At 49.4% G+C, this 22,682-nt stretch overlaps 1 protein-coding gene across 1 annotated transcript in view; it reads right to left on the reverse strand.

Annotated features, from left to right (window-relative positions):
* LOC135905127 (uncharacterized) overlaps positions 1-22,682 on the reverse strand; it is a 55,749-nt gene that overhangs the window by 25,774 nt on the left and 7,293 nt on the right. The gene's annotated exons all lie outside the window — the stretch shown is intronic.

Here is a 22,682-nt window from a genome sequence, read left to right on the forward strand (position 1 = left end):
CGGCAGAGGCCTGTGCACCCTGGTCAGAAAGGGACTCACTTTCGTCGAACACCGGCTAAGCAACGTCAGGATCGAACACACGTTGACCGAACTCATACCGACCAAGCAAAGAAAAAACAGCATCTTCATCTTGAGCATCTACAGTAATCCACCGCGGAGACTGCAGAAATTCGAAGCCATTCTTCACAAGGCAAGCATGACGGCCGACCAGAGCACGCTGATCGCGTGCGGCGACCTTAATGCGATGGATCCGGCGGGAGCATAGGTCAAGGGCAATGCGAAAATGAGAAACCTGTCCCAAGACGCGGTGGAACTCGACTATACCATCATAACCGACCCGGCTCACCCAACGAGAATTGGCAACTCCATGTCCCGAGATACCACCCCCGACTTCACGTCCGTCAAGAACAATGAACCGATCACAATCACGTGGAGGAACACGGGGGTGGACCTCGGCAGCGATCACATGATCGTGAAAATCGTCATACCGGAGCAAAGCAATACTAACGTCAGGAAACATACGTGGATCGATTGGACCGCTTTCAGAGATAACAGAAATCAGGAGGAGAAATAAGAGACCGCAATCGACGACGTCGAAATGTGGGCCAACAAGATCATCCAAGACGTTCGAGACTCAACCAAGGACATAGGAACAGACCTTGAAACTAACAGAATGCACAGCCGACTGGCCCACCTCATCGAGGCTAAGCAGTCCATTCTCAACATATGGATAAAGCAACGCCTCATTCGTATACGCTACGAAAAAAAGTCGCAGAACTCAACAGTGCAATCGAGGAACACTGTCGCACGCTATGCGCGCAACAGTGGAACGAGATATGCAACGCCGCCGACGGCCAAATGCACAACGGGAAAACATGGAACTTGCTTAAGCATCTGCTCGACGAAATAAGTCACACCAAAGGGACCGACTGGCGAAACTCATCCATCGGGAAGTCACGAAACACGGAGCCGATAAGGTGACGAAGCGCATCAGCGACAGATACCTGCTGACTACGCCCACGGAACGCCACGGGCCGTACGGGAGGCTGCCCAACGGGCGTCTCGACAGACATAAATGTAGAAGAGATTCGCACGGCGCTGCAGGACCTCAACATCCGGTTGGCGGCCAGTCCGGACCGCATCACCAACAATGCACTCGAGAACCTCGACGAAAAATCCATTGACAGCCTCACGAGCTACTACAACAAATGCTGGAAAACGGGAACGTCGCCGAACCAGTGGAAGAAGGCCAAGACCATCCTGATCCCCAAGCCTCGCAAGCCACCCGACACGCACAACATCCGGCCTATATTGATCACGTCCTGCTGTTACGGACTTTGCACCGCTGCACCACTATTACGACTTTGTGGTCCCGTAGCGCTCGTCACCCGTTTCGTGACAGAGCGTTGGTAGCGAAGACTCCGAGCCAGGCGTCGATGAGAATAACGAAAGGGATTTTATACATTATATACAGGTCATTGTACAGGACAAGATCGGATCGGCACTGGGGCCGAGAGCTCACACAAACGCGACTGTTCCCGCACGGCGACGTCCGACACATCTCACCCCAGTCGGGAGCGACACTGTCTCCCGGTGGGTCGGCGGATCCTGTTTTTCAGGTGGCGTGTCGCGTCTTTTATAATCCCCGAGGAACCATTGTCATTCAAACGGCCCAATACAAAGTCAGCACTCGGCGGTCGTCCGAGAGGTCCAACCAGCGACCGCACTGGCCACCCGGTTCAAAGTTCGCGCGCGCGGTGACCTCCATGCAAAAGGAGGGGCGGCGCCGGGCTGTCTGGCACTCGCTGACACGTCCGAACACGCTGCTCGCCGAGGCTTCTCCCGCAGGACACCGCTGTCTGACGGCTCAGCATCTTGACTTGTGAAGGGAGAATTAGGGCGCTCGCAGGATAGATTCTGCATCTTGCAGATTCGGAATCCGGGCTTGTGGTAATGGCACAACACTGCGTGGGCAAGGTGTAGGAGCACGTCCTGTACAACAGGTGATAAGAATACCTCGAGAAAGAAGACCTCTACCCGGAAGCGAGCATCGCCTTCAGGCAGCACCTCAGTTCCCAAGACGCAATGATACAACTCGGGCACCAGATCATCGACGGCAACACCGGCAACAACTGAGCGATACTAGACAGTTTTAGAATAGCGTTTGTCGCCTTGCGTACATTAAACGTAAGCGCCTTTGCGTGACGTTACGGTGCGTGTCCTTTCAAGTCCTTTAGTTTACCTTACGGAAACACAAACGTAGAAAAAAACGTTATAAAACAGGGCGTCGTCTGGTGCCTCGTGCTAAACGTAGCCAAAGCTAAGACGGTCCATTAGCAACCATCCTGCTGGTGCTATGTGGACTCGTCTCGTTAGGCGTACGGCCGCCAGAATCGCCGAACGATCTCAGAAAATGGACGTACTATGCGCTCATAACTAACCCTCCAGGTTAGTTTGGAGAAAGCGAAAGCTAATTACAACAGTTACTGGCGATCAACGTGAGTGAGAGCGCAGCCATCACGAGAATTCACGCTGAAGCGGGAGCCATGGGTGCCGCCATGTTCGACAACACCATTTCTTAGCTTCCGTAAGCATTACGGACGTTAAACTCGCCAAATAACGTACGTTATCTTAGCGCGTGTAAACCGCAGAAACTCAATAACGTTCCGAGCATGCGCAATGAGGACGACGCTATTTCTTTACGTGCGTAATGCTTTTACGTTCGGCTGCAAACGCTAAACTAAAATCGTCTACTGGGACTCGATCTGCAGAATACCTTCGAAAAGGTGAAGCACTCGGCGATCCTATCCCAAGTCTCAAAACTTAACATGGGAGAGAGATAATACCATTACATCAAAGACTTTCTGCCGGACAGAACGGCCTAGCTCAGAGCGGGGCACTTCCAAGCGCAGGAGAAGCTGGGAAGCACTGGCACACATCAAGGATCGGTCATCTCGCCAATGCTTTTCAACCTGGTGCTGATAGGAGTGTCCGAAAGGCTCAGGAACATCAAGGAAGTCCCATACACGATATACGCGGACGACATAACGCTGTGGGTGGAAGGGGGCAGCGATGCCCACATCGAATCCACTTTGTTATATCTGTTACATCTTGATTACTGTGGTTACATCTTGATTACTGTGGATAAGAGAAAGGACAACGGATGCCATGGTAAGCGGGTTGAATCAGCACTGGCTTATCCCCCAGTTGGGAGTGGCGTTTATTGCGTAACTAGCAGAGGGAAAGGTAGGGGGCGCTAGCGATTACATAACACGCCGCCACACAAGAACTGACAACAAAAGACAAAAAAGAAACACACACATACGAGACGTTCAAACGAGAAATCTTGAAGGAATTCTCACTGGTCTTCCCGAGCGCGTCTTGGTCGGGAATGGTTGCGTTGTCACCATTCTCAGGTCTGAGGATCGGTCAGGCGGAAGACTTTGGCGTGAGGAATGGTGTGGCTCACTTTCTCCTGTTTACTCAATGGGATAATAGTCTTTAGGTGTTTCCTGGGGATCCCTTGAGTGGCGTCGCACTCGTAGGTGGTGTCGGTTGCGCATGTACGCTTGACCATTGGCTGCTGTGACTGTGTACCTCCGTGGCTCTGGGCCTACTTGGGTTATGACTGCCTTTTCCCATTTCTTTCCATGCCAGAACCACACTGGTAGGTTCTTGCCCAATGGTGGCAGGTCCCGAGCATGCTGGTCTGCGTACTTGTGCTGTGCCTGCTGCCTTGTTTGAAGCTTCTTCTGGAGCACCTTATGGTGGTAGTGTGGTAACAAGGTTCTGGGATGGGCTGGAATAAACATTCTTATCCTTCTTCCCATAAGTATCTCTGCTGGGGATAGGAGGCCATTCATCGGAGTTGCTCTGTGGTTCATGAGCACCATTGAGAGTTCCTTGCCCTCAGAAAGCGCTTTAGTAATTGTTGCTTTTATGGTCTAGACCGTTCTCTCAACTTGTCCATTTGAGCGAGGGAAAAGAGGTGATGTGGGTTTGTGGGCGATGTCCCATTCCTTGTTGAAGTTTCTTAACTCAGTGGAGTCAAATGGAGGCCCTTGATCAGTCACGACTTCTGGAGGTATGCCAAACCATGCATAGATGTCCTTGAGCACTGAGATCACAGGTGAGGCTGCAGTTGTTGACATTTTCTTGACCTCTACAAACATGGAGTAGTAGTCCACTAACAGCAAATATGTGGCACCATTGTGGTGGAAAAAATCCATTGCCACTTTTTTCTACGGACGTGTCGGCAGTTCTCTGTCAAGGAGCGGTTCTCGCTGATTAGCTCGCTGATGGCGTTGGCAGAGCTCACAACCAGACACCATCTCCTCAATGTCCTGGCTTATTCGAGGCCAGTAGACACTCTGACGAGCTGTATTCTTACACGAGACTATGCCACGATGGGTCATGTGGATCCTTGAGAGTACGTCCTTTTGGCATGCCTGGGGCACAAGTCGTTCACCGTAATAAAGAAATCCATCGGTTGTGTACAGTTCACTCCTGATTGAATAGTAGGGCTTCACTGTTGGTGGAACTTTTGAGATTTTGTCAGGCCAGCCTTTCTGGATGTACCAGGCTACACGTTGAAGTGTGTTATCAGTAGCTGTGCAGCTTCTTATCTCAGCTAGCTTTGGGGTTGAGGCCTGCACCAATGTACAGGTCAGAACCTGATACTGTTGGTCTGAGGTCTTAATGGTTGCTGCTGGATCAGGGGCTCGAGACAGCGTGTCTGCAACTGTTAAGTGTTCACCAGGTACGTACACCAACTTCACATTGTAGCGCTGCAGTCGAAGTAGTAGGCGTTGTCGCCTGGGAGAAACTTTGTGGAAATCCTTACACTGAAGACCGATGAGAGGTTTGTGATCAGTCTCAACCACAATGCTGCGACCACAGACACAATAATGAAACTGTTCACAGGGAAACACCACAGCTAACAGTTCCTTCTCAATTTGCGCATAGCGCTGCTGGGCTGGTGCGAGTGCTGTAGACGCATAGGCTACTGGATGCCCATTCTGAAGTAGGACGCTGCCGATTACATAGGAACTTGCATCTGTGGATATGGCTATAGCCTGTGCTGGGTCGAAATAGTGCAACACTGGGGCTGTTGTCAGCTTGTTATTGATCTCATTGAATGCATCCGTCATCTTAGGAGACCAGTGTCATGCGATGTCAGACTTAAGAAGTTCTCGAAGGGGCTGTGTCTTTGCTGAGAAATTCGGGACGAACTTCATGAGGTATGTTTCAACACTAGCTGCTCAGGGAGAATGTTCACGTCGGACCCCGTGTCCAATTTAAGTTCACGTCGCGGTCATTAACTTCGACGCATTCGAACCAGTCTGTTGATGCATTTTCCACAATGTCCACGGTGAGGCTTCCCAGGAAGAGTTCTTGGTCGGGGTCGTCACCCTGGTCGGCGCCAAGCATCCGAACTTTTCTCTGCATTGTTCATTGCTTCTGACGGCAAACACTGGCGTAGTGTTCCAACTTCCCACACGCGTAGCAGGTAGAGCCGTAGGCGGGGCAATGTCGGGGTTGGTGCAAGGTTCCACACCTGTCGCACGTGCGTTGAGATACTGTTTCTCTAGGCTGACTGTTTCTTCGGTACAACGATGGTTGTCCTCTCGGCTGTTGCTTGTCGGGTGCTTGTTGTCGAGCTTGCTTGTGTTTTCTGTTCAAGTTGTCCACATTCACTTCTTGTCCATCCGCTGTCGTTGCTGGCGAAGACACATGCTGCTTGGATATTTCCGCAACTCTGCACGTCGCGACAATTTTCTCCAGTGTTAGGTCTCTCTCGCGAAACAGCCTTTCTCGAAGTGCTGCATGCCGAATGCCGACGATGATCCTGTCGCCCAGGAGGCGGTCAAGCTTGTCACCGAAGTCGCATCTTGCTGCTTGTTGCTGGAGTTCAGCAATGAACTCGTCAATGGGCTGGTTTTCTTTCTGACACATGCTGTTGAAGACGGCTCTCACTTGTGTCACGTTCTTGTACGGAAGGCGTCTCTCGTCGAACTTTGCAAAAATGGCTGCCACTGTGTCGCTTCTTTTCTCACCTTCAGTTGGCGGAGAAAAGCGGAATGTCTCCACGACCTTCCGCGCTGTTGGACCCATTGCGTGAAGTAGCAGTGCTCGCCTTGTTGCTTCTGACTTCGCGCTGTACTCGCATGCTGCTTCGTAAAGCTGATAGGCCGCTTTCCAGACCGACCACGCTTCGGCGGGATTGCTGCCCGGCTCGAAATGTTTGGGTGGTTGAATGAGCGGGAGTGCCATGCTTAATAACGTTGATGCCGCGTCAATGAAGGGCCTAAGAGCTGCTGCGTTGGGTTAGTTGACTTATGACACCATGTTATATATTTTACATCTTGATTACTGTGGATTACAACTGATAAGAGAAAGGACAACCGACGCCATGGTGAGCGGGTTGAATCAGTACTGACCTATCCCCCAGTTGGGAGTGGCGTTTATTGCGTAACTAGCAGAGGGAAACGTAGGGGGCGCTAGTGATTACATAACACACTCTACAGGCAGCCGTCGATGCGATCAAAGACCAACTCGACGGAACAGGGCTCAGATGCTCGCCGAGCAAGTCGGAGCTTCTTGTATATCCGCCCGTCAAGCACCGCAAACCCAAGAACAACCCGAGAGAGTACGAGGCAATCAAAGTCAAGAGCAGAAAAGGAAACGTGATCCCAAGAGTCAACAATGAACATCACAGTGTTGGGAATGACGATGAGACGCACGGCAGAAACGGCGAGACCGTCACCGGGCTCATGGAGAAAGCGGCGAGCGCCACGAGACTACTCAAGCGAGTCACGACCAAGAAAAGCGGAATGAGGGAAGAGAGCATGATCAGACTCATCCGCTCGTTCGTCATATGCCACGTAGCGTACGTGGCGGCCTAGCAGACGTGAAGAGCGAGAGAAACAAGATAGATGTACTCATCCGCAGAGCCTACAAGACGGCACTGGGGCTGTTCGAAACAACGAGCACCAACCGCCTCCTGCAGCTCGGGTTGCACAGCACGCTAGAGGAGATAGTGGAGGCCCAACGCGCCGCTCAACTCGAAAGACTGCTACGACCGAGACGGGCCGGAAAATCCTGGACAACCTGGGAATGGGATTCCAAGGCAGGTAGCAGACGCAGCTCCCCTTCCCCGATGAGATCAGGCGTAACATCAGAGTGGACTCGATACTGAAGGAGCATGCACCCGGGGTATAACAAAGGGAGGAGAGCGGCGAGAGCCAAGGCGCTGATGGACCAGCCCGCGGCCGACGGACACGCACGCTATGTGGACGCGGCTGAGTACGCCAAGCTACGCGGCTTCACGACGGTCGTCGTCGACGCGACCGGCACTGTTCGCACGACAGCCAGCACGATATGCACCAAGGCAGAGCAAGCGGAGGAGGTGGCCATCGCCGACCGCGACTGCCACACGGTGCTGTGCGACTCGGGGCAGGCGGGGAGAAATTACGCCAATGGCAGGATAGCGAAGGAAGCGATGCGCATACTGCAGGCATCCAAGAACGACGACGGCAGCAAACGACAAGTGAGAATTAAGTGGTTCCCGGCGCACGCAGGCGAGGCGTCGGACCGCAACGCCAACCACAACGAGACTGCACACGCCGAGGAGCGCGCGCTAACGGACCGCGCCTCGGTAGACTGGACGCTGTGATTCAGCACCAAGGACAGAATGACCGAATACAACGCGATAACCAAGGCTTTCCGCCTGGCTCACAGAATTCTCCCACCCCCTTGCTCGGGGCTGAGTCGAGAGCAAGCCGTATTAGTCAGACAGCTGCAGGCGGGCTCACTCCTCAGCCCGTCACTGAGGCACAGAATATATCCCGAGACGCACCCGACAGACAAGTGCAGAGTCTGCTGAAGGCAGACGGCCGGCTTCGCAAACATGCTGTCGAATTGCACCAAATACCAAGAAGAAGCCAAGTCTGGGAGGATCCCGCCGCGACTCGAAGCAGCCGCAGGGAGCGACAATCAAAACGTGAACTCTGGGCCGTCCAGCAGGTCATCGAGGCGCTGGCTGGAAGTACTGGGCTCGCAGCATTATAGAAAGGAAATGTGGGCAAGACAGATGACGATTATTGTTTGAGGACAAAATACAACCCAAAGGGCGTAAACTTTTTTTTAGAGTGCTGTAACAAAACTGTCATTGTGTCACGGCAAGACGGAAGCTACAGCGCAAAATACCACGCGACTTCATCCTCACGAACCTGCTAGTGTGCGGAGTAGGCAGGGCCTCTCCTGGCCTCTCCTCAGTATACCATGCCTCAGTTTTTTTACTTCATACTTGCTTACAAAGACTATAAAGCTGCCGCAATGGTAGCAGCATGCGTAGTGGTCAAGGTACGCACGGTAACGAAGCTGGGCCATAGAAGCCCATACGTCCTCCACTTGCGGCTTTTGGAGGCACGGCAGCGCCATCAACACTTCGCGGGGTCAATTTCTCGGTGGCGAAAAAAAAAAAAGTTTGCGCTTTGAGGCTTGTTGCACTAAGTTGTCTACTGCACAAGCTCAAACCACATCGCATGCGCAGCGCACACAACAGTACACGTATAAGTTCATGCAAGGTTGTTGTTGCTGTTGTAAAAATAAATAATAAATATTCAGTGACGCTAAAACGGGAACAGAATTGCAGAATAATGCATACCCTGGTTGGCCCCAGTGGTAAACCATGCTTCGATCTCAGTCATACAAAGTTTATGTAATGTATTGGGCATTACATAGGATACTGCAGAAATAAAATTATATTTTACGCGAAAATTTTTTAGTATAGCTTCCTTTACTGTGCTGCAGGCAAACGCCACTAGTCTAAATATCGAAGTCAGTCCGAAGCCTGTACTTCCCAACATTCCATAAAGTTTCTCACTACAACACCTAGAGGGAAATCTGGCGCCACCGTCTATGGGAGTTTCTTAAGGGGCGCTGTGCAACCATGGAAATTTTATTTATTTATTTTATTTATTTGATACCTGCTTCGCCTTTGCAGGCATTACAGCAGGCGGGTACACAAAAATAAGCATAATATTTGGGACCAATAACAAAGAAACTAATTACACAAAGCGCGGCAAAAATCATCATTAGAGACAATGGATACCAATTATAGGCGGAAGATCATTCCACTCTCGTATAGAACTAACAAAAAGTGAATAGCGCAAGAGGTCACCTCTAAAGGAAAATCCGTTTACTTTTAGACTGTGGTCCCTTCTGTGGGATATGTAGCACGGCGCTTGCATGTACTTCTCCTTATCGATTCGAGTTTTGGAATGGTAGATATTATAAAAAAATTTCAACCTGCGGTTTCGTCTACGCTCTTTCAAGTCTTCCCATTTAAGTTTACTTTTGCTTTCTCTCATACCAAGTTGACGATGCCAATTAACTAAAACGAATCGCACTGCCCTATTCTGTATTTTTTTTTTCAAGCGTGTCGGCCAGCTCTTTCATATACGGATCCCAGCAAACATATGCATACTCTAACAATGAGCGTATATGTGTGAAATACAGTTGTTTTGTTAAGTTAGATGGAAGTTCCCTTTAAATTTCGTCTTAGAAAACCCAAAACAGGTGCAGCCTTAACTTTTGTGTGGTGAACGTGCCTAGTCCACCTCAAACCACTCGTTAAATAAACTCCTAGATATTTATATTCCCAGGTCGTGTTTAAAGCAGCGTTATTTGCGGTATACGTATTCAACTGGTATGATAGTTTCCTTGCAAAGGTGACGTGAACACACTTTTTAACATTGAACGACATTTCTGAATGGGCACACCGAGGATGCTATTACGTTCAAATCATGATGCAGGTATTCGGAATCCCGTTCATTATCTATACTCTTGTAAACTACACAGACATCCGCGAACTTTCTGAACCATGATATGAGGGCAATAGTAATATTTACAACAGAAACAAAAGAAGGCTCAGAACTGAGCCCTGGGGAACTCCTTAGGTCATGGGAACAGATCCGGAAGAACAACCGTTCAGAACGAACGACTGCTGTCTTAGAGAGAGAGAGATACTCGGCTATTCATGCAATAACAGATTCATTCAGTTTATAGCTCCGTAATTTACTAACAAGAAGGCCATGAGGAACAACATCGAATGATTTTTTGAAGTCCAAGAAAATACAGTCAACTACTTTATGCTTACCTATTGCTAGAGCCAAATCATACGTGAACTCAACAAGCTGCGCTGAGCAAGAAAAACCTTGCCGAAATGCTTGTTGAGTAGGATGGAGAAGATTATGCTTAACCAAATGTGTCGTTATACAGCTATAAAGGACATGTTCAAATATTTTACATGTTATGCTAGTTAAAGACACCGGCCTGTAGTTCTCAACGTCATTTCTTGGTCCATTCACATGAACAGGTGTAGCACGTGCTAATTTCCAATCACGAGCTAGTGCTTTCTCAACTAAGCACTTCCGAAATAAACAGTGAAAGTACAAAGATAACGTTGCCGAACAGTTCCTTATTATTGTTGCTGGAATATCGTCTGGGCCACACGCTTTAGCCGGTTTGACACTTTCTAACAATTTTCGATTACCAGGCACACTAAAAGTGACCTCAGGCATCACTTGTGCTTCTGAATGATGGTATATGCAACGTTACTAGACTAGGTTCAGTTTTCAAACTCCCGTGACTGCGTGGACCCACCACCGATCCTCGCATCTCGTGGCGCTGCTGTCGCACTTTGCTCGGTCAGCACGGCGCGGACAGGGCGACGAAGCACAGTCCGTTGTTTATGTGTTTTGGCGCGTTGTATATATGCGTGTTTTGCTGCAGTCTCGGTGCATTTTTGCGACACTCTTATGCGTTTTAAATGCCGCGTGCGTTTTAAAGAGTTTACGGGCCGTATCATCCAATTTTATTTAGTGACGCGAATGCATATATATGCTCCGTTCCTGCAGCGATAACTTACTTTGAATGTGCAAGTCTGCTCGCAAGGGAGCAAAGCTCACGTAGGTTTCAACATTGCACTTGTGAATGTGGTGCTCTGGTGAAAGAAATAGTGCTAGCTTCATTTTTTTTATCCCGCTATGAAGTGCTGAGAGTGTGTATATACCGTGTGACCCAGCTAACTTCAGCCAGAGTTTTAAAATATGCGGATTAATGCCGCGTAGCTGGGCACAACCAAGGTAATGTTTGCCGTAGCTTTGAGATATTCAAATTATTATAAATCCGCCCAGTTAGGTAATGCGTAGTTAATTCAATATTAATTAAAAATTATCTAATAATTGTTACTGTTCTTAATTCACTAATTATTAAATTAGTTCATCTATTTATGTAATTCGTTGCCACCACCAAAGGTCCAGGCCTTAACTCTATTTTATTTACTGTGCCTTAATTAACTTCGCCTAATTAACTGTGCCTTGACTGGCCTCGTGAACTGCCTCGATTGGTTCGCTTGGGCTCCCGTGACTTTCTTGGACCATCGTGTGGTCGCGCTGACATCGCCTCATGCGTTCGCATTAATATTTAATTAGTACTAAGCAGCAACAGCTGATTACAACTACTAATCAGCTACTTACAGCTACTCATCAGCAACAGCTGATTAATATAGAGCGCAGTGGACGGCCGGGGCTGCTGCGGCCCTGGACTAAGGACTCCACAGCGCACTCTGGGGCAGCGCAGCAGCATTTTCACAGCTACGTAAAGTTTTTTAATCAATCTCCTAAACGCGAGACTATACAAACATTTAAAGACGCATCGGTGAAAACACTTGCTGAGTACGTAAGTTGCGAAGTCTGAGGACTCAAGCCCCTTCGCTAACGCAGAGCTGCGCCCTGGTAGAGCTACTTGCGGTGCTCCCGCCCTCTGGCGGCAAACCAAGACAAGGGGCCACCCGCGATGTACGGCGCCTACGGAGAGTTTGACAACTGAACCTAGTCTAGTAACGTTGGGTATATGTGTCTGCGAGGCTTGTGTTGGCTGGTGTTGTAAGAGGCTTCGTCTAAAACGTGGATATGGCAACACAAATAACGCATTCTTAAACTAATATCTTCATAAAAATGTTTCCATTCACGCATATTACATCTTCCAATGAAGTTTACTCACCTACAATGCATAACCAAGCGAAGAAAATTAAGTAGGAACAGACGAGAAACTGTTCCAAAGCGAGCGCAAATCTTGTCGTCTGTCCTCCAACTTTAGCGACCCGCTGATACTTTTTACGTTTCATATAATTGTACATGCAATAACAAGTTCTCACAGTTAAACAAAACATGTTTTTGTGTAATAATAAAGCTAAAACAGCTTTCTACGTGCTGTTCCAGTAGAAAATTAATCATTGTTACAGACGGAACGGTGCTTGCTATGCGCTTCTGCAAGGTGTCCTGGATCTCCAAGAACGATGCCAATCGGAAGTCACAATATACCAGCATTCCCATGCAAACCATAGCGCAGCAGCGCCAGATTTCCCATAGGCAATATAGTGAGAAACTCTATGCATCATTCCCATGCAGGTTGAGGCAACGCTGAGGAGAACTCTCGTAGACGCCAGCGCCACATTTCTCTCTAGCGTATTTATTTAGAAACTCTTTGCTAGCCGCTGTATCCCAGGCTAGCTAGCTGCTGTATCCCAGAGTTCTACTCAAATTGAGGACGACGCAACGAGCTATGGAAAGAAGAATGATAGGTGTAACGTTAAGGGATAAGAAAAGAGCAGATTGGGTGAGGGAACAAACGCGAGTTAATGACATCTTAGTTCAAATCAAGAAAAAGAAATGGGCCTGGGCAGGACATGTAATGAGGAGGGAAGATAACCGATGCTCATTAAGGGTTACGGACTGGATCCCAAGGGAAGGGAAGCGTAGCAGGGGGCGGCAGAAAGTTAGGTGGGCGGATGATATTAAGAAGTTTGCAGGGACGGCGTGGCCACAATTAGTACATGACCGGGGTTGTTGGAGAAATATGGGAGAGGCCTTTGCCCTGCAGTGGGCGTAACCAGGCTGATGATGATGATGTATCCCAGGGGCAGGCAACACACAGCAGCTCTCCCTGAAACACTTCTTTTTGCAGCTGAAGGCAACACAAGTTTATGCTTGCGCCGTCGCGGCAAGCAGTATGCATCCCCATAAGCGCATGCAAATTTGCATTCTCTTTCTTTAAAACCAGGCAATTAACTGTACCAAGTGTTATAGTGAACGAACTCGACGCCGAAAGGTGATCGTTCTGCAACATTTCAGCAAGAACAGTGCAGCGGTAAAGAGAGAGAGAGAGAGAGAAACTTTATTCAATATAAATAAAATAAGGCACGATGGTTGGAGCCCTTATTCCAGGACCCCACTGGCACGAGCGGCTCGCTGGGCTTGGTCCAGAAGGGCCAACTGGCTCTAACGACCCTCGTCCGCAAGCCATGCCTCCCACTGCCTATTCCTCATTAGTGCATGTTGGTGTAATACGGGGCTGTCTATGTGCGGAAGCTTCCTGGGGCACTCCCACGTGAGGGTGTTTTAGTGTGGGTGTGTCTGTGCACCACGGGCACTCGTCAGTGAACCTCGTGGGGTGTATTCGGTGTAGGTGGTGCAGGTTGGGGGATGTATTCGTCTGAATACGACGCCAGTCTATCTCATGTTGACTGTTTAAATCGGAGTGAGCATGTCCAAAACGTCTCCGCTCCTGCCTTTGCTGTAGGAGGATGTCACGAGAATTCGATTGAAGAGCGTCGCTAGGTCATGCCGTTGCTCGGACGTTTAATCCTTGAGCAATACGGTCTGCCCTCGCGTTTCCTTCCAGTCGCTCGTGTGCAGCACACCATACGATAGTGTGGTGCCCCTCTAGTTGAGTGCCTAAAATTTTGATTATTGATTTGGGTGCCGTTCCATGCAGAAACAGGCGGCAAGCCGCTTGTAAGTCGGATAATATGACAGCCGAATCGGTTTGGCGCTCGGCGTCCTGAATGGCCAAGGCGATGGTTGCAGCCTCTGCCACGCATGCCGAGGCGGTTTTGCCGGATGCCGTTGTTATGTTGTTGTTGCATGTAGAGACTAAGGAGAAAGTGTTTGAGCTGGCTCGACCGGCATCCTTATAACACACCCCCGGTCCCATGCCAAAACGTTTGTGAAGAGTCTTTACCCTTGCTCTGCGTCGTCCAGGATGGTACTTGGGGTGCATGTTTTTGGGAATTGGGGCCACCGCGATGTGCGATCGAACGTTGCGGTCTATCTGTGCCGTTTCCTCTCCGCAATACTGGGGTCTCAGGGGAAAGCCTAACCTCGCTAATACTTCGCTGCCCTGAGTTGAAGAACAAGGTCGTTCTTTCTGAGCGTATAACGTCGCGACTGCGTACTCGTCAAAAATATTGTGGAGGCCCAGTCCCTCGAATCTCTCTGTGCTAGCGCATTCGGGAAGACCAAGGGCGGCTTTGAAGGCTTTTCTTATTATTGTGTTTGCCTGTATATTTTCTTGGTTTGTCAAGGCCTGATACGGAAGGGCGTATGTGATTCGGCTAATTACGAATGCGTGAACCAGGCTGATGGTCTCTCCCTCAGTTAGGCTGTCTCTGCTTCTTGCCACTCTCCGTACCATTCTGGCCACGTTTCCTGTGACCACCTTTAGTTTTTGAAGGGTGTGGGATGTTCCAGCGTTCTGCTGTATCCACATCCCTAATATTCTCATTGTCTCCACTTCAAGAATTGGCGCCCCGTCGAGAGTCAGAGTGAGTGGCACCCAGTCCTTCTTTCTTGCGTATTTCGCACGCACCCGAATGAATTCCGATTTTTCGGGTGCGCATGCCATGTCCGCCGTCCTCGCGTATTCCACGAGTGCATCCATGGCCTTTTGAAGAGTTTCTTGCTTGTCCCCGTAGGACCCTTGGTGATCCCATAACGTGAGGTCATCGGCATATATCGCACAGCCGAGATTCGGGTGTTTATCTAGCTCCAGGGCTAGCTTTCTCACCCCTACATTAAATAGCAGTGCAGAGAGTATAGCTCCCTGAGGGGTACCTCTGTCGGGACAGTTGAAGGTGGCGGACCTCGTAAAGCCTAATCGATTGTGTCCGTGTGGTCGCTGAGGAACGAGCGCACGTAGTTATAAATTCGCGTTCCGCAGTTCATCGCTTCCAGTCCCTCCAGAATAGAGTGGTGGGAGATGCTGTCGAAGGCCTTTTTGATGTCCAATGCCAGTACAAATTTATCGTCCGACCCTCTGTTGGGGTGCAGGACTTCGTGCTTTAGTAGTAGAAAAACGTCCTGCGCCGACACGTGGGGTCGGAAACCGAACATGTTGGAGGGGAACATGTTGTTTAGCTCTATGTGGTTCGAGAGCCGGACCTGCATAACCTTTTCAAAGAGTTTCCCCGCGCACGACGTTAGGGAGATGGGTCGAAGGTTATTGATGTTACGAGGCTTACGTGGTTTAGGAATGAGAATAATTTTTGCTTCCTTCAATTCTTTTGGAAGGACGCTGTCTGCTGTCCAGACCTAGTCGTTAAAGAATTTGGTCAAGCTCTTTAGCGTGTCGTCACTTCGATTGCGAATCATTGCGTTCGTGACCTGATCTACCCCTGGGGTCGTCTTTTACTGAAGGAGTGTGCCGCTGCATAAACCTCTTCAAAGGTTATGGGGGCGTCTAGTTCCGGTTGCTCCTGACCTTCGTAAACGGGTTTGGTGGATTGCCCAGTCGGAACAGTTCCTACGTATATCTGTTTAATCTTGTCTATCATGTCAGCTTCCCGACCTTCAAACTCGTTTTCAAGCAGCTTGAGTGTGCGATTCGCGACTGTTTTTGTTCCTCCCGGGTCAATCATACTTCCAAGAATGCGCCATGTTTTCTTTGTAGTCAACGTGCCCCGAAGCGAGTCGCTTAACTGACGCCAATTGCTGTCGCTTAACTTTTGTGCGTATTCGTTAGCTTCCTGCGCTAGCTGAGCTATCCGTATCCTGAGTTTGCGATTAAGCTTCTGCCTTTTCCATCTTTTTGTGAGGCCTCTCCGGGCTTCCCAGAGATGCAAGAGGTGACGATCCACGGCTGGAGCCTCCATTGTCATTTCAATTGTTTTTGTGACCCCAGAGTGAATAACTCTGATCTGCTCGGCCCATTCTCCTACGTATGTTATGCTGCCGATTGTTTTCTGTTATTGACAAAATTTGGTCCAGTCGGATAGCCTTGCCTTGCCAATAGCTCTTCGAATCCTGGCTGCATTAACCGATATGCTTAAGATGTAGTGATCGCTTCCTATAGGCTTTTACCTAGGTTCGTCCATCGCGCCTCACTTTCGTTGTTGATGAACGTGAGGTCAGGGGAAGTGTCCTTGGACATGCTGTTCCCGATTCGCGTTGGGAGATCCGGTTGAGTTAGCTGGAAAAGTCGGTAGCGCTCTACAACGTCTGCTAACAAGATGCCCTTAGGATTGTCTCTACTGTAGCCCCAGTTTGAGTGTTGTGCGTTAAAGTCGCCTAACAATATTAATTTGTCCCTACCTTGAGCGAGTCGCACCACGGTGGCCACCACGTTTTCGAAATCCACCTGTTTTTGTCTGGGAGAACTATAAACGTTGACAATAATTTTTTTAGGTTTGCCCCTTGTCTGCGGCTAAATCGTGATTATCTGGTGCTGAATAGGTTCCCCCCCCCCCAAAATAATTTACGCTAATCGCGACATCCTTCTTGGCAAAGGTGGCTACTTGAGGGTAATCTGGGTGAGCATAAAGCTCGTATCCTTTGAGTTTTTGATTTTGTCTTCCTATTTCCTGCATACAGATAACGTCGGGAGGGATTGGCGCCGATTCTATATAGTGTGTGAAATTAGCCAATTTAGTGCGTAGCGTGCCGCAATTCCATTGCCAGATTTCTTTGTGTCCGGTCTTTGTGTTGTTTGCCATATTATCCATGGATATTACTGTCACTATCAGTGTGCTCTATAGCTTTCGGTGTCCTGGTAGGAGCTCCCGGACTTTGACTGATCCTCTTTTGGGGGATGGCTGCGGCTTTTGTTTGCACATCCTCCACCATTCGTTTGAGCTTGTGTGGCTCTGCGAACATTAGTTGCATGTTTTGTGCTAACTGTTCCAGCGTTACCGTTTGAGCACTGGAGGTGGTACTTTGTTACAGTCATATCTGCGGTGGTGATTTGGAAGTGTGTTCCGCAATTTGTATGGGTCGCAGTGATGTGCTGTTGTTTGCCATGCGCTTAAAAGCTTCAAACTCGGCTCGTAGCTCGGCTTTTTGGAACGCGCGTAGCAAATATTCAGGACCATGTACATGGATTTGCGTGATCTTCGTACTTGTAGATTCAGACATTCTTGTGGCTTTGTCTATTACATTTAATCTGTCTTCAGTGTCCTAGATATCAATGCGATATACACTTTTCTAAGAGCAGAACCCTTTGCGAATTCAGCGGCTCAACCTGTCGAGGTGCACAAATTGAAACGCGCCGAGCGCCTTATTGGAACCTCAGTGCTGACACCCGTTATTGCAATCGGACCAATGGCGCCCGTTGTTGCAAATGGGTCGCAAGCCCCAAGGGTAGCGTTGGCCTGGCGGCCTGGGGCACCACTGGAAGCATCCGAAGGTCCTGGCAAAGCATGAGTCGACTGCTAACAGAACAACTTGTTTATTCTAGCATCGCAAAGAGCGGGCGGTCAGGTCGACCGAAGTAGAGAGACGGGAGAGCACGTTACTCAACAGAAGAAATCGGAGCCTCTCTCTTGGCGTCCGGGAGCAGCTGCTTTTATACTCTTGGCGTCGCGGGCAAGAAGGAAGGTCACGGGATGACACCACGTGACAGCGAAGCACGGACGGACTGAGAGACATGTAGAGACGAGTGTAGTGACGCATCAGACGGGCCGGCGCCGGTCAGACCTCCTCGCTTCACACTTGGGGAGCTCCTCTCCCCGGCTGCCGCGCTTTGACAAGCGTGGGCACACACACACACACACACGCACACACAAAGACACGTGGCACTGAACATGCCGGGACGCGCTCGGCGAGGATGCGTCGCGGCCGCTCCGAACGGGCCAAAATGTCCGCCGCTTTGAACGAAGCCGCGGGGTCCGTTGCATCCGCGCCGGCTACACCGTGCGTCGTAGGCGAAACGTAACAGCCTCAACACGCTTGCTTGCCCGCAAGAAATTCAACAGGGCGTTCTAATGGAGGAAGGTGTTCTCTGCTGCTTGTAGATATGTGCGTCCGTTGCGTAATCATTCTGCTTGTTCTGAAATGTATGTATACCAACTTGCCCACGTATCCGTTCTTTTACCGCTTTCAAAAGTATCAACGCCAATTGAAAAGAAAGAAGAATAACGCAAGTAACAATAATATTAAAACGAACAAAAAAGAACGTAGGAGCGCGCTTCTGGCGAAAACTAGGCCTACTGGTAGCCTTTATTGACATCGCACGCTGACGCAACACCACAAAAGCACTTTTGTTCAATGTCCGTTCAGCGGAATTAATTGAAAAAGCCGTTGTACCAGCATGCATCAACAGCTCGGCTCACTCAGGTCTCAAGAAAACTGTATGGCAAACAAAAACACAAAGATAATGGTGGTCTGCGTCGCTGTTCAATTTCCACATCAAAGAGTAGGCGAAGAAAGAGAGCAAGAAAAAAATCGGGGGGAAAAAAACCTAACCGACGAAACCTTCCTTTCCTTTTCTTTTTTTTTTTGAAGTTTCGTTGCCATGGTAGCGTCGCGAGAAAGAAAGTAGCCATTGGATTAGTGATGATTGTTACCCTCTCTCAAAATCTCGTGACTGACTACTCGAGCCAATGACGAGCCGCGCCGCGGCCGTTGTTTGAGGTGCTCGGATGAATTTGAAGAAAGTCAGCCTGCACAGTCGCCTAACGATCTCTCAGGGAGGGCACGAGTCGAGAAATGAGCCTTTCGCTCGACAACACGACGAGATTACGAGCGCCCAAGACGCGAACAAAGAACTTCGGCAGTTACCGCTCGTGCGCAGCTGCCGCGTGTGCGTATACGCTGCGTTGTCCGTCTAGCCGACGAAGACCGAAGACGTGCGAAATCACTCAAGAGCCAACGGAGACTGTTTGTGTATCCGCTTGCAGATTCGTTGTGTTTCGGTGGTGCGTTAGTTCGCAGGACCGGGATGTGATTGTGACTGTGCCTATTATGTGCTATTCCTGATATGCACTGTGTGTTTGTTTCCTTTGCTCCGTTTTCCCCCTGTGTTCATATTTTGCTTTTTATGATCGGTACAGCTTCCTTTTTTCTTGTTTGTCATCATATGCATACTGTTATGGCAATGCGTTAGCTTTTCAATACCGGAATGTGTTTGTGGCTCTGTGTATTGGGTGCTTTCTTTTTATATACGCTGTCGTTTTTTTCTTTTCCTTTCGTTTGCGTTTTGCTGCATTTTGCATTTCCTGAGGGGTGAGTAGCGCATGTGTGGCGTCGACGTTGACCTTACTTTGCTATTTTAGCGCCGTATGATGGTGGTCGGCGTTTATGTCGCGTCTCGTGCGCAGTGTTCATGTACTGTGTCCACGCATTGGTGTACATTTGCGTAGTCTCGCTTGAGCGCATTAAACGACATGTCGCGCGTATCGATTAAGTAGTACAAGCTGTACGCGTGTTTCGAACGAGGCTTAGTAAATTGCTCTTACGATGCGACACTCAGATGCGCAGCACCTTCGCGTATAGGGCTGTGCTCTGCGAATAACGTGCGAAGCTTCAAGTGATTGGTCGTGTGTTTCGTCTAAACCTCTGGCGCCGCTGTTCGCACGCTTGTGTTACATTGCTCCCGTTGTGTCATAGCCATTTTTGCTACTCTTTGCTTACGTTTTTACATATCAAGCGTATCAAGCTCGTACAGACGCTATCATGCAGAGCAGACGATTTTATTATGAGGCGCAATGTAGTCGGGGGCTCGGGATCAATTTGGCCTGGGGTTCTTCAACGTGCACCCATTGCACGGTACACAGGCGTTTTTAGTATTTTTTTTCTTTTTTTTCAATTCTTTTTTTATTTCGCCCCCATCGAAGCACTTCTGTTCAGCTTCCTGAAAAGCTTGCACGCCTTTCATTACATTGTAGCTCAGTCGACGTAAAAGAAGATGATGATGAAAATGTGTTTGCTTTTTCTTAAAAGCATGCACTGCCTGCGCCCTTGAGATGCAGGAGTACAATTCGGAGGCATTGCTTCTGCCACCATGCCCATTTTGCAAACGTACCTTCCTTTAAATATTGTTCTGTTCTGCGTGCTCTTTTAAATCGTAACTGCGATGTTTAATTAGAAAGTAAATTAGAAACTTCCTTGTCCCATTTATACGTATGCGCTGGGGGAAAACCGATAACCTCCAGTCGGGTAACGCTGTCAGCCTGCCTATGCACGAAATACAGAAGGCCTAGCATAATATTATTATTATTATATCATGAATATATTATTATTAGTAGTAGTAGTATTTGGGCGGGATTATAGTTTACTTCTGAAGTTCCTGTCGGAAACTGGATGGCCGGGGATAACGTAGTGGTTCATTCTGTATAGAATTATTTTTTCTTTCGTACTTCATCCGTAGTCTGAAGAGCAGTGCTCCGCCTACTTTGTCGCTAGAGTTACTGTAGGGGTTCCCTAAAAGGAGCCTCCGCAGTAACTCTTTGTGTCGGCGGAGCAAGCAGAGACGACGTTGAGCGTGGCGACACCCCTCAGGCAGCCTCGCAGGCCGCTTTGTATCCCAATGGCGACCCAGATCATAGCCTATATAGGACGCTATGCCCAGATACTGCTCGACGTTTCTCTTTGTGTCACTTGTTTTGGGATGAAACTTGAACATGTTTGCGAATAGTATGGGAAATCACGATATTACTAAATATTTTAGCCAAGAAGTTATATTCGGAGAGCAAAAAAGCAGTTGCTATACCAGCTAGAGTTGCACTCTTGGAGGGGTAAAGTGGAGCTAATCCCAACGCTTCCGATGACCCGTGAGGGCTCGGCTATGCGGCAGTTGTACCACATGCAATGACGAACGTGTCGCCACCCTAAACGTCGAGAAATGGTACTATCGAGGCACTCTACTTATCGCTATGATGCGCCCATCGTTCACAGTGGATGATAAAGGTTCGGTTCGAACTTCGAGCGAAATGATTGTACCGTCGAAGGCGCCCTCGGAGGGTTATCCGACTTTAGATTTTTCTTTGGCAGTTCATTAACGCTCGTCCCACCACGCTCTACGCTTTCGCAGTGGTGGTTATCATGCGGCCCGCCTCGGATTCGACGTCGGAGTGCAGCAACCCTCCTGCGAAGGAGCTCCCGGAGCCAATCGCTGTGCAGCGTTACGAGGAGCCAGCGACGACTGCGGCACGCCAAGGCTGTCGGTGTGGCTCGGCGAGCATGTACCCGCTCCGGCCGGTGTGCGTGGGGCAGCGGTGCTCTTGCTACGCGGCCGGCGTCAGCTGCAAGACGTGTCGCTGCACGCTATGCTATAACCGAATCGACAAGGTCAACCGGCTATATAGCGAGGTTCAGCACGCGGAGGGCGACAACGATGCCGTCAAGGCGGGGGCCGACGGCGAGCCGTCCTCCGAGCCACGGACACAAGTGGTGAACATCGTACGGATGGACGAGTGACGCAACCAGACTTTATTCCTGGGCCACCTGTGTATCGTCGCGTTTCTGTTTCATCATCTCTTCCCTGAAGCCACCAGTGATGTGGGTTTACTTGTCCAAGAACTATGTAGCGAAGGGCTGGAGGGCCTTCAGGCAGGCGACCGCGAGCCGACGGCGAGCCTCCCTCCAAGCCACGGACACACGCTCAACAAAGTTTACGAGGTCACGAGCGAAGCTTACGCTCCATTTCTCTTTAATTAATTACGGATTCCTTCTCCGGCTAACCACCATTGTAACATGCATATAGGAGTGCAAGTCCATCCTCCTCTCATAGTTCTTACACCGGTTTTGTTGACGGTTAATAAATGCAGTTTATCTTTTAGTAAAGCCTCGTCGTCTTCACCGTTCTTCGCAACAAATCCTCCCCCTTCCGCTCCCTGGGAAACCGAATCGAACCCTCTCGTTTGGACATTGTAACATAACGGACTATACGCATCTTTGCCAAGCGCTCGAAACCAAGTGCTGCATTCACTTCCCTAAAAATATATATATATATATAAAAATAAAACGCAGTTCCGCCCGAAAGGCGAAGCACCGATCGCGATAGCAAATTAGTGCATAGCTGTACGAAGTAAGGATAGTAGATTTATCGGCCGCGTAAACTTGTGAACATTCGCTTACTAATTTTAACAATCAAAGAATCTGTAAGCGCGACTCAACGAGACGTAGAAAGAAACAGACACACGGATACAGCGCTTTCTTTGTGTGTGTGCTTCTTTCTACGTCCTTGTTAAGTCGCGCTAAAACATTGTCTCATGGATTCAAACCAACTAGCCCGTCAGCGTACCTTAAGTAAATTAACCAGCACGGTGTCACGCGCGTACAGGTAAACATGAACGCACATCGCTCGATGACAGCGGAAACTGTCTGTGAAAATGCTGGAGTTAGGAATCACGGCAGCAGTCGCTAGCTAATTGGGCTTCGTGCATCTGTCGCTTCAAGGCGTACAAAACGTCGAAATCACAGCGCACACGAAGCTACCGGCACTATGCGCACTCTGCAAACATAGCAGAGAGCTTTGAAGATGAGGCCCGCGCGGGCGCGCACTTTCGCCGCGTCGCAGACCGCTTTCAAGACGCACTAGCGCCGGCAACGCGTCCCTACGGC

Source organism: Dermacentor albipictus, chromosome 1 (assembly GCF_038994185.2).
Source record: "Dermacentor albipictus isolate Rhodes 1998 colony chromosome 1, USDA_Dalb.pri_finalv2, whole genome shotgun sequence".
Lineage (NCBI taxonomy): Eukaryota > Metazoa > Arthropoda > Arachnida > Ixodida > Ixodidae > Dermacentor > Dermacentor albipictus.